The sequence below is a fragment of the Phragmites australis genome, chromosome 3, assembly GCF_958298935.1.
Source record: "Phragmites australis chromosome 3, lpPhrAust1.1, whole genome shotgun sequence".
In the NCBI taxonomy this organism is placed as follows: domain Eukaryota; kingdom Viridiplantae; phylum Streptophyta; class Magnoliopsida; order Poales; family Poaceae; genus Phragmites; species Phragmites australis.
This window is the reverse complement of record NC_084923.1, coordinates 923825-939358: the sequence shown is the minus strand read 5'-3', so window position 1 is coordinate 939358 and position 15534 is coordinate 923825. Positions and strand designations below refer to the sequence as shown.

The 15534-nt window shown below is 47.6% G+C and overlaps 1 pseudogene; it reads left to right on the top strand.

The window, feature by feature from the left end:
• The first annotated feature begins 1379 nt into the window (after nt 1-1379).
• Nucleotides 1380-3218, top strand: LOC133911394 (AAA-ATPase At2g46620-like; annotated as a pseudogene).
• Nucleotides 3219-15534: the final 12316 nt, after the last annotated feature.

Below are 15534 nucleotides of genomic sequence, written 5' to 3'. Positions count from 1 at the left end.
CTGTCCTTTCTTTTCATATATGTTGATCGATTGGCAATTCAAGTACTAGGGATTGTATCCAATTGTTCTCCATCTTTCTCACTGTTGAGAGATGCTAGTAAGGTTCCATCTGGGATTGTTCGATCGTAGTTCTACTGTACTAGCTAGTCGTTCATGGTAACTGTAAATAATATTGTCACCTAAGCCCAATTACCGTCCAAAATTACATGTGCAGAGATCTCACGTATGTGTACAGTGCCAACTCGCAGAGCTGCTAAATGTTGACACATGCCGGTAGGTTAGAGTTGACTGTCACGTTCCTTCAGAATAACCGTTGACTTGAACAACTTTTTTTATGCAAGCAACTTAATTTAATTGGGTGTCGCATCAGAGGGTTTCTCATGGTGTAACTAGTTGGGGGCACATATGAGACCTGACTGACCCGCATTCAAAGCCCTCCACTTCTTCTTAATCAGTATTCAGGTTAACTGGTCGTGTCTTAAAAAGAAAAGAAGGCGAACTGTTTCGTACGAAATTACTGCGTTCAAAATAAAACCTGCAACGATTTCTGCTGTTCTTGATTATGTACGGTTTAGGTACAGTCACGGTCGACATCGCGCCGTCTGCCAGTCCCGACCAAACAGTCCAACAATCATCACGGTCTTACAGTTTTACACAACTGCCAGAGATGATGAACCGTGTCCTACAGGCAACAAATGAACAGTGTCTTGCTGGCAATAGCAGAAACAAACATTTTTCAGGTTGTTGCTGTCAATGGACAATAGTTGTCTACTTCCAACTGTCTTCTCCGTATCTGTAATTACGAGTCTCCTTATTTTCTGTAAATTTTGTGGCACCGATTTTGGCATACAAAAGTTTTAGGTTGGCATTCATGGTTTCATTTGAGCATTAACAAAATGAACCCCGTGAAACAAGGTTTCACTAGGGTGGTTAATTGAGGTGGCTGTACCTCGCACCAAAAATTAAATCTGTAGTAGACGATATATTCGTCGATAACAAGATATTTATAATAATTTTATTAATCTCTAAGATCTATATATCCAGTTTAGATTTATCGTTTCTTTTTTTTATTATAGTCCCCACTTTCTTTGACCCTGTCTGCGAACGCAGTTGCCAACTCTCTGTGATCAAATTTCTTTTTCTTGTTAAAAAGGCACAACTTAGGTGGTCAATTAAGATGGTTGTACCTTTTATCAAAAATCAAATCTCATATTTGTTTCTTATATATTTTATTAAAATATTTTTTTAATAATAGATGATGTACCTGTTAATAACCATAGCTTGATATCTTTAATAACTTTATAGACTTGCCGGTTGCATTCCCCGCCTTGTTTGACCCCTGCGATCAAATTTCTTTCCCCTGTTAAAAAGGCGCAACCCTCTCGCCTCGCCAACAGCCACAGGAGGATACCCACACGACACAGACCTGACCCGACGCAGCGCACCACCACAAAAAGCGTCATGCTGCTGCACGCCACGAGCGGCGGCGCCGTGGGCGTCCTTGCCTACGCCGCCCTCGCGTTCGTGGCGCTGCGGCTGCTGCTGTCCTACAAGTCCGTGCTCTATGCGCTGCGCAGGCTGTGGCGGTGGGCCGACGAGTGGGCGCAGGCGTACCAGTACCAGGAGGTGACGCGCTTCGCGTGCGACGGCGCCGAGAACCCGCTCTTCAGGAAGGCCGCGGCGTACGTGACCGCGCTGCCGTCGCTGGAGGACGCTGACGCCGCGTCCGTGCTCTCGTCCGCGTCCAGGACCAACGGCGGGTTCTCCCTCCAGCTCGGCCCGGGACACACCGTGCGGGACGCGTTCCTCGGCGCGCGCCTCGCGTGGACCTACCTCGAGGACGGCGGGCGCGACCGGCTGGTGCTGCGCGTGCGCCGGCACGATCGGACGCGCGTGCTGCGGCCGTACCTGCAGCACGTCGAGTCCGTCGCCGACGAGATGGAGCAGCGACGGCGCGAGCTGCGGCTGTTCGCCAACACCGGCGTGGACGGGACCACCGGCGCACCGCGCTGGGCGTCAGCGCCGTTTACCCACCCCGCCACGCTCGACACGGTGGCCATGGACCCCGACCTCAAGGCCCGCGTCCGCACGGACCTCGAGAACTTCCTCAGAGGCCGCGCGTACTACCACCGGCTCGGCCGAGTGTGGCGTCGGAGCTACCTACTCTACGGCCCGCCCGGCACCGGCAAGTCGACGTTCGCGGCGGCCATGGCGCGGTTCTTGGGCTACGACGTCTACGACATCGACCTGTCACGCGCCGGCAGCAACGACCTCCGCGCGCTGCTCCTGCACACCACCCCGCGGTCGCTTATCCTCGTGGAGGACCTGGACCGGTACCTGCAGGGAGGCGGAGACGGGGAGGCGCGGGCGGCGAGGGTGCTGAGCTTCATGGACGGCGTGGCGTCGTGCTGCGGCGAGGAGCGGGTGATGGTGTTCACGATGCGCGGGGGCAAGGACGGCGTGGACGCGGTGGTGGTGCGGCCAGGGCGGCTGGATGTGCACATCCAGTTCACGCTCTGCGACTTCGAGGCGTTCAAGGCGCTGGCCAGCAACTATCTGGGGCTCAAGGACCACAAGCTGTACCCGCAGGTGGAGGAGGGCTTCCACGCCGGCGCCCGCCTCAGCCCCGCCGAGCTCGGCGAGATCATGCTCGCCAACCGCGGGTCCCCGAGCCGCGCGCTCCGCAATGTGATCAGCAAGCTCCAGCACGTGTCCGGCGCCGCACCGCTGCGGAACCCGCAGCACAGGCGGAACACGAGCTGGTCCGGAACCGGGGTGCAGTGGGAAGAGCAAGCGGGCCGCGTCAGCGCGGACGCGACGGAAGCCGTTGAGACGGCTACCGCCTCTGCGGGCGGCGGGGTTTTCGGCAAGGACGCGCCGATGAGGGAGTTCAAGAAGCTGTACGGGCTGATCAGGATCAGGAGCCGGAGGGAGGGCGCCGGCGTCGTGCCATTGGAAGGCGAGGCGCATGGGACCGCCGACTTCGGCCAACGGGCACGGCTCGAGCAACCATGAAAAGGAGCGGTGATCATTCGCTCTTGGTGGATGGTAGAATTGTAGTACTCAGCAAAAAAACATTTTTGATTTTTATTTTTCTTGTTATAATTTACACTAGTAACTGGGGAAAAAATAGATTTGGGTGAAGATAAATGGTGGATTGGGTGATGTACGTGAGAGATATCACGTGTGGTTTCAATTCTAGCAGTCAAATTGCTACACATGATGAAAGAAAAAAGCAAGGGAAGAATCGGAGTTCATGAAAAAATCACAATTTTCTGTCGAAAACTACCCAGGGAAAGACTTGTGCATCAAAGATTCTATGGCAGAGGCGTGTTCTTGCTTGAAAAAATATTAGCAAGTGCAGTTCAACACCCAACTCCCAACATCCAGGCATGCGGTCCCAAATATCAGCGGCATTCAGTTGAGAAATTGACTCGATAGCAATGGCGGGCAGTTATTGGTTCGTCAGACCGCTCGACGCGCGCGCTCCCTCCTGCTCTGCAACTTGCCTTGATCCGACAGCGACGACTCCAGCGCGGCAGCCACCCGGCCGTTCAGTGCATTTCTGCAGGGACCATGTTAATAATGCGCTCAAATTGGCCACTCATCGCCGTCGCCGCCACGCTGGCAGATCGTAAAGCTAGCATTGGAGTATGTTGGTGTCAGTACTATCTTTGCGATGAAATATGCTCGCCTCGCACGCGCGCCTGGAACGCGTTTGTTGGAGTGTGGGCGTCATGATACTTTGGGTTAGCTGCTAATGATGATTAGCTGGGGTGTCAATGAATGATTGCCCAGCCATCTACACGAGGACGCCGTTCCTGCTCTTGCAGTTTTGTTTCGTGAACAGGAAAGCTCACTGCCTACATGATACACGCACTGTCATGTTTACATGAAAGGTGAAGTCTTAAAATTTTGTCATGCAATCGTGCAAAAGTATAGCACGATTACGCAATAGAGATTCATCGCACTTGATATCACCTAACTGTATTAAACATCTCTCTTTCTTTTTTTCTCTCTAGAATATGCAGAAGAGCTGCGCATCGATAACCCTATCGAGTCATGGTTTCGACCACCAAACACAAAGAAGATTATACGCGAATGATGCAACAAGATGGTCCCATTGCCAGCTCTAAATTAGATAACCGACTCAAAAATACGCATCTGCTCCTTGAGGATGGATAAATTATTTGCCCCGGCACCACACCAGCAATCGACGTCATCCCAGATGAGGGCCATTAGGGAGTCTGAAGAGATACGATACTTGTTGAAGATGATATCATTGCGCGATAGCCACAACCTCCACCAGTCCTTTGCGGTAGTCTTTGGCCATTCGCACCTAGAGATCAAGCCACCGGTGTAGGAGAGACATCGCAGCCTCAAGAGTATGAACTCCCAGAATCCACCACCATATCTCTTGCGCCAAGGTGCAACGCAAGAGCAGATGATAAGTGGTTTATGGTAGCTACACACAATGTGTGCAGGAGTCATCAGGTTGGAGCCCATGTCATTGCCTTCGGGCCACCGTCCAGAGTCAGCCATGGAGCCCTAGCCATCCGAAGAATTTCATCTTCATAGGAGCCCATGATCTCCACACCAACTTAGCTCCCCTAAATCGGACACAACCATGAAACATGAGGTGGTATGCCAATCAGGTTGAGTACTGGCCAAAAGGAATCCATTTCCAAATCACTCGGTATTCTTTACTGCTCAGGTTGATGAAGTCAAGTTGACACCATAGTTGTACGTATTGGGTTATCGTTGGGATGGAAAGGGGCTCTATAATGTTCTGGATCCACCTTTGATTGTGCAAGACATCCACACCATAGTTGTACGTATTGGGTTATCGTTGGGAGTGACACATTTGAAAAGATCTGGTGCCAAAGAGCGGATAGAACGGCCCTCAATCCAACAATTTGTCCAGAAGAATGTGGATTTACCATTGCCAACCTCAAACTTAGTAGAAGCATCAAAGATAGCGACAACTTCCTGCTCATGCTATATAGGAAGAATGGCCCATGGCTTAGAGGGTTTGCACTGCTACCACCATAACCATCTGAGGCGCAGTGCCAGCCCCACCAACTGGAGATCCTGCATTCCAAGGCTAACGTATTCCAATGACCGACACACTCTAGGCCAGGCGAGAGAGCTACGACCACCCGACGTTGCTTTGTCACCTGCCCCAAAGGAATGCCTTCCTTATCTTGTCAATCTCATTATCACCCACGGGGGGATCGTAATGGAGATGAGCGTGTGCGGGGGAGTTGAGGACAACACCGACTTCACCAGGTCCTAGTTTTGAGATTAACTTGGCTTGCCATGGAGGTAGCTTGGCGACGACCTTGTCCACAATCGGTTGCAGGTGGCTCCTACGGAGACGGCTGATCGTGAGAAGAACTCCCAGAACTGAATGGGGAACGATGATGATCCACATGGGAGGTTCTCACGGATGATGCTGATGTCGTCCTCTGTGCAACTGATGGGAACTGCCACACACTTTGTCCAGATCCATCTTGAGCCTAGAGGCCGCTATAAAGAAGTGAAAGTGTTGGGGGTTTATTCCTAACAATAATTCTGGGGTGTACCGGTAGATGGTCACGTGAACGATTCTTGCGGTGTGCATGTGTTTGTGATGAACTAAAGAACACAGGGGTTATTCAGGTTCAGACCTTCTGAAGGATAACAACCCTACGTCCTGTGTATTTTGTTATCAGTGTTTGTGAACTGGTTATCCCTCCCTCTCCTTACAAACGAGCCCCCCCTCTCTTTATATATCAAAGAGAATGAGACTTTACAAGTGGGCCCTTTTTTGCTGATCTATACCTTAGCTAAAGCTCCCACCCCTAGGCTATTTAAGATGGATGACGGACGTGCCTCTTTTTGTTCTGATGAAGTAGCTGAGCCCATCCCATCCGCTGGACACCTCCACACCTACGTCACCCCAGTCAACCGATGTGCTCTGTCCCATCATCGATCTCACACGCGCGCCTGTGAAGAAGTTTGACACGCCTGCGAGCCCGTCCCGTAATGTTTAATGCTATGGGACGGGGCATGACACCACTGTGCCAACCACGACCTATCCGCTGGGTAGAGACGCCTAGTGAAGGAAAACACTTAAGTGGAATACATTTAGTGAGAATAAACTGGTTAGATGTGTACCTGTCCCACGACCAGCGAAGGCTGGTCAAGAGAATCCATTATGTGGTAAGGATCCTGTTCGTGAAGATCTTTTAGTTTATACCCCTCATAGGCGGGGTGAGTCCAATTTAAATTGGGCTCATCTCATTTTGTTATCGCTGCATAAGAATCCTTAGAATTTACGGAGCACTAGATCATCCTTTTAGGTAAAGAGAAGAGAGAAGGAAAATGGGAGGGAAGGGACAAAATTTTAGCTGAAGTATTTCATTACTCTAAAACGTGGGACCCACTAGTTGGCCCCACCACCTCTTTCTTTCTCACTCGGCTGCAAGACCAGCAGCTCCACTTCACTCCTTCACTCCCTCACATGCTCTCTCTCTCTCTCACACACACACACACACACACTCTCTTGCTCACTCCAACCAGCCAAAGAACAAGAAAGGGCAGCATCTCCCTCTCCTCTCTCAAGCTCTCCCTCTCCACCCCAAAAATCCACCTTCTAGAAGCTAAATCAATGTTTGCATGTCACACCACCGAGTTCCCCACCTCTCTAGCTCTCCATTCATCCAAGAAATTATTGCATGCATGTAGATTTGGAGGTTTTGCAATCAATTTTTGTCACCCCTCTTTTTTAAAAATTTCAGCACCTTGGTTTTTCTTCTCCAAGCCATTTCCTCCATTTCTTCCCTAATTGAAGGTCACCAATCACAACAAGAAACGTTTAGTAAGTTCCTTAGGCTCCTATGGTGGGAATGCATGAATTTGTTTGGCTTTGGATAGGATTTGCAGTTGTGTTCTTGAGGTTACAAAGTACTTTTTATTCTTGATGAAATGGAGATAGTAGGAGGAGAATGGATGAGATAGAGCTAGGGATTCATGTGTATTTCGTTGTTGGATGAAGACTAGAACCCATGTACTAGTGCAAAACTACCTTTTCTTTGAGTTAGTGAGACATGCAATCGAATCGACCTTGAGTTCCTCATAAAATTAGACAAATTGGAAGCATCGAAGTTCCAAATTTTGGATAAGAACTTCCGATTAACCTTGAGTTAACCCAACCTAGAGACTCATTTTTGTATAATCCGGAATATCCAACCCGATCAGAAGTTCCGACTTTTATACCGAAACCTCCGACTGAATAGAGCTACAACCCGAGAACTTCATTTTCGTAAAACACCGGATGTTCCGACCTGAGGATCGGAAGTTCCGAAGTTACTGTTTATTAGACGGTTTTCCTTTTTATTTACTTTGTTGATAGCTTGTGTATTTCGTAATTAATTCATATGAACTCCAAAAATTATGAAACTGGTTGAGTTAGCTTCATATGAGTATAAACTACATGTTAAAAAAATGTTGGAACTCCCGAAATACTCTTTGATAATTAATTAATCAATCAATCAAATGTGTTTAAATTTAATTAAATCATAGTTAATTAATATCATGTCCTAAATTATAAAAGCACTTAGAAAATTCATTTTATGATCACTGCTATCTAGAAAAAAAAAATACATTTTGGTATGAAGGTGTTGTTTAAATTATTGAAGCACATTTAATCTTGATAGCTAGCTTAATTAATGTCCTTTTTGAACATACCTTAAATAAATCATTTATACCATGAGCATATGTACTTCAATCCAAGTGAATCTTGTTGCATTTGATCTTTATTCAGTACTGTCGGAGAGTGAACTACTGTCGCAGGGATCCCGAGAGACCCCTTTTTAGAGATTCGGCCGGGGGGATGATCCTGGAAAAGCTTGTGTGGGAAATAAGCGGGAACAGAAATAAATGCGATGGCTAGTGGGAGACGATCACCCTAATGCAAGGAAAAGTGGGTACGCTGGGTTTTAGACAGGTTCGGGCCGTACGGAGGCGTAACACCCTACTCCTGTATGAGCGCTATATTTATCCTTGAAGGGGATTCTTCAAGGAGGTATCTGGTTCTAAGGGGAGAACTGTTTACAAAGAGCTTGAGGCTCTTATGTTCTAGCTTAACTTGAGCTGGTTCGAGTGTCTGTCGATCTATCTTTGGCCTGGTTCGCCGGAGATTGTTGATTGTCTGGTCTCTTGGTCGTCTTGTGGTCGGGGGCTGTTGCTCTCTCTCCTTTTTAGTGTTCTCCATCCTTTCCTTTTATAGGCGCATCGACCTCAACATATCCTGAATGGGAAAGGGGGGACGCGAATGCCAAGGTGCCACGGAGAAAGACGCAATCATTTCGTCTTGGCGAAGTGACAGTGGCGGTGGAGAAATACGGCGCGCATCCGACCACCCGTCACTGTGGAAGCCCTCGGGCGCCATAAAGGGGGCCCACCGGGCAGCCTCAGAGGTGCCCGGTGCGCCCACCCTGTCTTGGCCTTCTGCCAGGGCAGGGTGGCAGGCGGAGCGCTTCGATTCTGGCAACGTTATCCCGAGGCACCTGGATGAAACGGGACGGGACCCGTGCATTTAATAGATCCACGCCCCCCTGCCAGTGCATGGCAGGGTCTGACACTGGGGCGTGGGCAGCTGAGAATGTCAGGATGTCAGGATGTCAGACCGCGCGTGCCTATTAAATGCGGCATTGGGCCTTTGACTGGATGACACCCTGACGACGGGACCCTTCGGGTCGTTGAATGATCTTGCGCGAACCTTCGGGGAACCGAGTCCTCGGGGGCTACCACGTGCAGCCCCGAGCACTCTCTCCCGAGCACTTCGGTGGGACCTTCGGGGCACCGAGTCCTCGGGGGCTGCCACGTGCAGCCCCGAGCACTCTCTCCCGAGCACTTCGGTGGGACCTTCGGGGAACCGAGTCCTCGGGGGCTGCCACGTGCAGCCCCGAGCACTCTCTCCCGAGCACTTCGGTGGGACCTTCGGGGAACCGAGTCCTCGGGGGCTGCCACGTGCAGCCCCGAGCACTCTCTCCCGAGCACTTCGGTGGGACCTTCGGGGAACCGAGTCCTCGGGGGCTGCCACGTGCAGCCCCGAGCACTCTCTCCCGAGCACTTCGGTGGGACCTTCGGGGAACCGAGTCCTCGGGGGCTGCCACGTGCAGCCCCGAGCACTCTCTCTCGAGCACTTTCTTCTTGGTATTTGGGCTCTGCGGATCATCGGGGAACTAGGGTGCTCGGGAACCAGAGGCGGCGGCCCCGAGCACCTTCTCCCGGGGCTTAGCCTCTTCTTACCTTGCAGGGTGATGACATGTGGTGGATGGCCGGCCTGGCCTCGGGACTTAGGGACCCCTGGTTCTGAATACACCGACAAGTACCACATCCCCCATTAAAATTTTATAGCATTTGATGCATTTCTCATAGCATTTCGTCATGTTGATTGTGATGCACCGTTCTTCCTTTTAGCGATCAACGAACCAAAGAACGACAAGAGTATTTTTGATATGAAACCTGATTGTGATTTTATGTATGAAGCAACTATACACCAAGACAAGTATCTAAGCATGTTGCACCTATTACTTTGGATCATATGTTGCCTTTAATTTGATAAAGTATGCTATAGGTATGTCACGCATGATAGTTAGTCGAGATCGATTTTTGGGAGTAGATCCTAATTGTTATATTACCCTTACTTGGTATTGGTATCTCTTGATCCATTATAATCCTAGGTGTAGCACTAAATGGTCTAACTTAAAATGAATACATCATGCTTAGCAAGGCTTAGGTCATCAGCAGAAGTCGAGCGGTGGTTCGATCATCGTTCGCAAGCTCCTCCTCACCGGTAGAACCTGAAAGAGCAACGTAAGTACGAAGTTACTTGCAAGATTTAATTCATAATAGGTACATATAATAACCCGACTTTAAGGATTATGCATTTAAGTCATTAGCAAGGAGTAGGTCACACGGTTAATTAAATTCATAAGCGTAAGCAACCTGGACACCTATGTGTAAGCATTTATACTTAACCAAAAGTACCTTTCTACCATGTAACCAACAATTTGAACATAAATATAACTGGAACCATCTGATGTAATCAATATCGTTTCTAACCATCCCCAACACACCATCTCATATCACACATCTCAGAATTATGAAACTCTACGACAGATGCAAATGGACAGAAGCATGCTCATGACCAAGATCACGTCAATTCGAATTATTTTTACACCCTGCAAGGGGTACTCCTTTATCTACACGACTTGAAGACCATTCGGCTCTCGTGTTCACACAGGCTTGTTGAAAAAAAGCCCCAACTGTTTGATCATGCGTCGATAGGTGCGGGGATCAGCTAGACCTACTCCCGGAGCAAACTGGATATCCCTACAAACCTATTATGCCCAATACACCATCGACTCATAAGCCAAAAGGCTACAACTACAAAGGTACTGGGCTTATCGTTCCCGTATGCGACATGTAGTAAGTACGGAAAGTGCTAAAGCCAACTGCACTGATGAACAATGTTTAAATGATGCAAGCGATCTATAGCATCTGGGCTCCTCTCCCTAACTACACCGAGGAACTCCTCCGATGCGAAATATCCCTTAGCACCGCCCATATCTCACCTCATTCTCACATCTCATACAACCCACATCATTGTCATTGTGTTTGTAAACAATAAGAAAGCCCTAAGCTCGCAAACGATGATTGAACCATTGCTCGTCTTTTACCGATGACCTAAGCATTGCTAAGCCTATCGAACAAACTTGTAAATTAGACACTAACAATTTTATCAAGGCTACAAGAATATGTATAATCAACAACTCAAGATAGAGGTAATGCAATTCATCAAAGTAGGTTCTACCCTTCTAAACCCGATAATGGACTCGCTATTCATGCAAGCATACATAAAGTGTAATTTATCAAGCTATACAATACGAGATCCAAAGTATTAAATTGAGTATGCTTAGATGCTTATCTTGCTGATCCCACAGTTGCTTGATACTCCTAATGCAACACTCACAGAACTCTGGTAGATTGACATCGCCTTCACTCGCTTGGATCGCCGGCGCAATACTCTCTAAACGAAACAAGAATGCATTGCATAAACAAATGAACAATGGTAAAATATGCAAATGTACATGCTTGAATAAAAATAGAGCACCGTGTTTCAAAAATATATGCAAAAGACCGCCAGATGATTAGGGTTCTGAAGTTTGAAACCATGTACAATACAACCTAAGTGCATATAGCTTTAAGTGGCTGGCGGTCAGATCGGTGTTGAAGTGGCAGTTAGATCGCCGGTGTGCAGAAGGTTTTGGCCTTTGATGGTCAGACCATCGTTTGGCGATCAGATTGGCCCTATTGGCGATCAGACTATGAGATTCTGCCGGCACCACTTTGCGAGGCCACCGGCGAAACATTCAACCACAAAGGATACCAAAATGCTCTATGATACTAGTTGAGTGCTTCTAGGGTGGTTTGGATAACTTTCACCAAGCTAAACTTGGAAAACTCCATAGATAGGATCTAAGCTAAGGTTGAACTTGGGTCTTAAATGAAATGAGGACCGACTCGAGCTCGGGAATGGAGGAGAAACGGTAGGGAAACATTTAACTCAGCGTAGAGGAACTTACTAGTGGATTGGAATCCTCCGGGAGAGCTTCGATTCCCGGATCAGGAATGAATGAGATTTCGAAATCTCATTTGGCATCTCTTTAAACCACTTTGACCTATTGTATAGATTAATTTCCTCACATGAGCCATCTGGATAAGTGTATTTGGTTTAACTTAAATTGTGAGAAATACACATATCATGAGGAGCTTACACTATACAAGATCTTGCACTAGCTTTCGATGATTCCTTTTGTGGGATAGAGCTAGCGTGTTTTGAAGAAAAATTCTCTTTTGGCGAGTCCTCCATAATTCTTACCAACTTGATATTAATTGGAGGAGAATTTGTTTCGATGATTCTATTTTGGAATTGATGTCAATTGGGAGAGAATTTAGACTAGATGTTATATTTTGTAAGAGAGCTTTGCTTATAAGGGAGAATTATTTGCTCATGGTGGAGAATTTGCAATCACTTATGTTTGTAATGCAGATGTCAATTGGGGGAGTTTCAAAAGCAAAATCTATGAAACCTTTTTGAAAAAGTTTTGCTTTGCAAGGCACATTCATTTTTCATCTTGATATATATTTAGTCATGTTTGATACTTTAATTGTAGGTTCTCCGTGGATCTACTTGGGTTCTTCACTTGGAACACACGATTTCACTTGGTTTGAGCTGAAACTCTTTGGACGCTGTTTAATTTCAATTTCAAGTTCATTCTTTGTTGAACCCGGATACTGTACAATCAGCTTTGAACCCGGAGTATTTGGGTCAACTCAGATTCTCTAGTGAACAGTGTTTTCAGGATTTTTCAATTAATATTTTCTTGCATATCTTTTACTAGATTTGAGTAATCTTTGTCACCATAGGATTGTAACCTCCACACTTATTTAGGGTGATTGTGCACTAGTTGAGCCTAACATATTTAGGATTTTGACTTATGAAAAATCCGTTAGTTTATTTTTTGCTGCAAGTTTAGGCCAACGGTAAAAGGGGACGAATTTTTGTAAAAATACCTATTCACCCTATTTAGGCGACATTATTGTGCTTTCACTCATCGACTAGGAAGTTATCCTTATGAGTGATGTGCTAGACTTCAAAATCGAAGGAGCGTCACTCTACCTTTCTCACTTCGGAGAGGTATGTCGCCATCGTCTGGTCTGAGCATAGGAACCCTCCACACCTGGTTTATGGCCCCGAGCCCCTTATCGCTAGTGGGCGTCTTACCCCTCGTGCGAATACTCCGTAATAATGTTTGGTGGCCTAAAAATTTAATTAAAATGTGTACCTGAAGGTGTCACAGGAGTGTGGGTTCGAGATCACTCCAGCTCCCAGTCCAATCAATGTGCACGACCTATCGACATGTGTGGTCCTGTGCCTATTCGTCTCTAGTCACAGAAAACCTTCATTGCTCGATAGTACAACTCTCACGACCTATTGGGATCCTGGAAGACTACCCATGTTCCTGGTATCTGCCGGAAGTTGTCATTCTTTCTATTGGAAACTTGAAGAGCAGAAGACCCTTTTTCCTGTCCTCGAGATAACCCTACTCAAAAGGCCACAAACCCGGTTGGTTTCAGGGTACCCTCTTACCTGTTTAGGGATTTTGCCTGGTCGATGGCTCCGGATCACACTGTAGAGATCATGTTGGCGCATGGAGTCGTGCGGGTCAGAGGGTTGGCTGTCCCGATACGACGGGGGTCTCCTAGCACTCTCTGTTACCGAGGGAGGATGTGATCTTTCCTGTCGTGGGACTTGTCGTGGTTCTTGGCGATCGTGACCATCACCAGTCCTACCGACGGATGTTGTGCTTATCGCCACAGTTTGGCATCATGTCGCAAGGGGGGAGCCCTCAGCATTCATGCAGTGTAACAGCCTTGGCGATGACGCTACCAAAGACCATGTCCTCTACGGTAATTCCTCCAGACGATGTTATGGTGGTTGCGGGCTGTGTCAGAGCGTCCCCGTGTCCAGCGCCGGTCTGGTTCCCCTCTGGGTGTATGGCCTAGGGATCATCGTCGGTACTCGAAACACGGAAGCCTCTGCTTGCCCCCCCCCCCCGGTTGCATGAACTGTAATGCAAACTTCCCGTTGAGCCTTGGAGTCTTCGGACTCTGATTCGGTGTCCCATACCTGGGGCATACCGGGCTCATCTGGGTCGTACCCCATGATGAACACCTCACGGTGACCAGGGTCCTCGGAATGGAACTCAGTGGTTGTCGTGGATCCGGCCATGGGTAGCCCAATCTAATCTCCAACACTTACCAAAATGCCAAAACGCGCCTCCTACCTGACGTGTCAACTATCGTAGATTAATTCCTAACAATGATTCCGAGGTATATCGATAGATGGGTGCATGAACAATGCTTGTGGTATGCGTGTGTTTGTGATAAACTAAAGAACATGAGGGTTATCCAGGTTCAGATCCCATTAAGGATAACGATCCTACGTCTTATGTATTTTGTTATTAGTATTTGTGAATTGGTTATCCCTCCCTCTTCTTACAAATCGGATCCTCCTCTCTTTATATACCAGAGAGAATGAGACCTTACAAGCGAGTCCGTTTCTGCTAACTCATACCTTAGCTAAAGCTCACACCCCTAGGCTATTTAAAATGGATGGTGCACGTACCCCTTTTTGTTCTGATGAAGCAACTAAGCCCATCCCATCCGCTGGACACCTCCACATCTACATCACCCCGACCAGTCGGTGCGTCCTATCCCATCACCGGTCTCGTACGACCTTTCCGCTGGGGAGGGGTGCCTAGGGAAGAAAAATATTTGACTAGAATGCATTTAATGAGAACAAAAAGAAAGGGTGAGAGGGAGTCTCCTTGTCGCAATCCTTTGGCATGGACAAAAGTTGGCTAGGAACAGAATTGAGAAGGATCCTTGTTGATGAAGAACCGAAGATGGCTTCAATCCAACTGCACCATTGGGGATCAAACCCTAGGCCTAAGAACCTTCACTAGAAAAGCCCAGCACACGGAGTCAAATGCCTTAGATATATCCAACTAAAACAAGATATCTGGCTTCTTTGCTTTCTTAAGTAACCTCGTAGTGGAATACACCAATTTGAAATTATCATGTATCGAACAGTCAGTGATGAATATACACTTTAACTGCTGGTAATGACAAATCTCAGCCGAGGAGCAAGCCTCCTTTGGTAGCAACGTAATAAGGGCGCTGTTTAGCCGATGAAGCCCCCTCCGGTCGCCGATGCCAAAGAGCAAATGGCGAGGAATCTCTCTTTCTTTCATTATCTAAAAATATTAAACATCTGTCCGAGTCGGTGTAAGTACTACTCCGCCCTGCCGTAAGTTGCAAACAAGAACGTGGCCTAAAAAGGCCCCTCCATGACCATCTAGTGCATGACTGTTGGGGAACATAAATCAGTACCACGATTAGCACTTGAGCAGGCACGCGGTGGCCATTTGGATCATGCTATTCGCTTCTGATCTCTGAAATCGGCAATGGACAACCTACTGAACCTGAAAAGAAGTGAAGCATGCATTGCTCGTCAGGAACACTAATCCTCAGCTTCTTTCACAGCTTTTCAGAAGCTTTTGTCCTGACTGATGATTGTTGATTACTAGATCGCTGCATGTCTATTCCTAGGGTGTACAAGCATGTACACTGTCCTGGCAAGGATTCAGATGAGTCACGGACCATGAAGATTCAATGCCATCGTCGGAGTTGGACCGTGTTAGGTGTTGAAAAATGGGCTTGACTGCTTCGCATGCTTCACGCTCGAGCAGCACGTTGAAAGAAACATGTTATTTTGCTAAACTATAGCATCCGTAGCCCTTAATCAACGGCCATGGTTTTCTGAATATTCTGACACAACTTTATGGTTTTGCCTTTGGCCAAACGAGGGCATCAAACCAAGCAGCGCCAAAGCTCGACAAGGGATATTTCCAAATA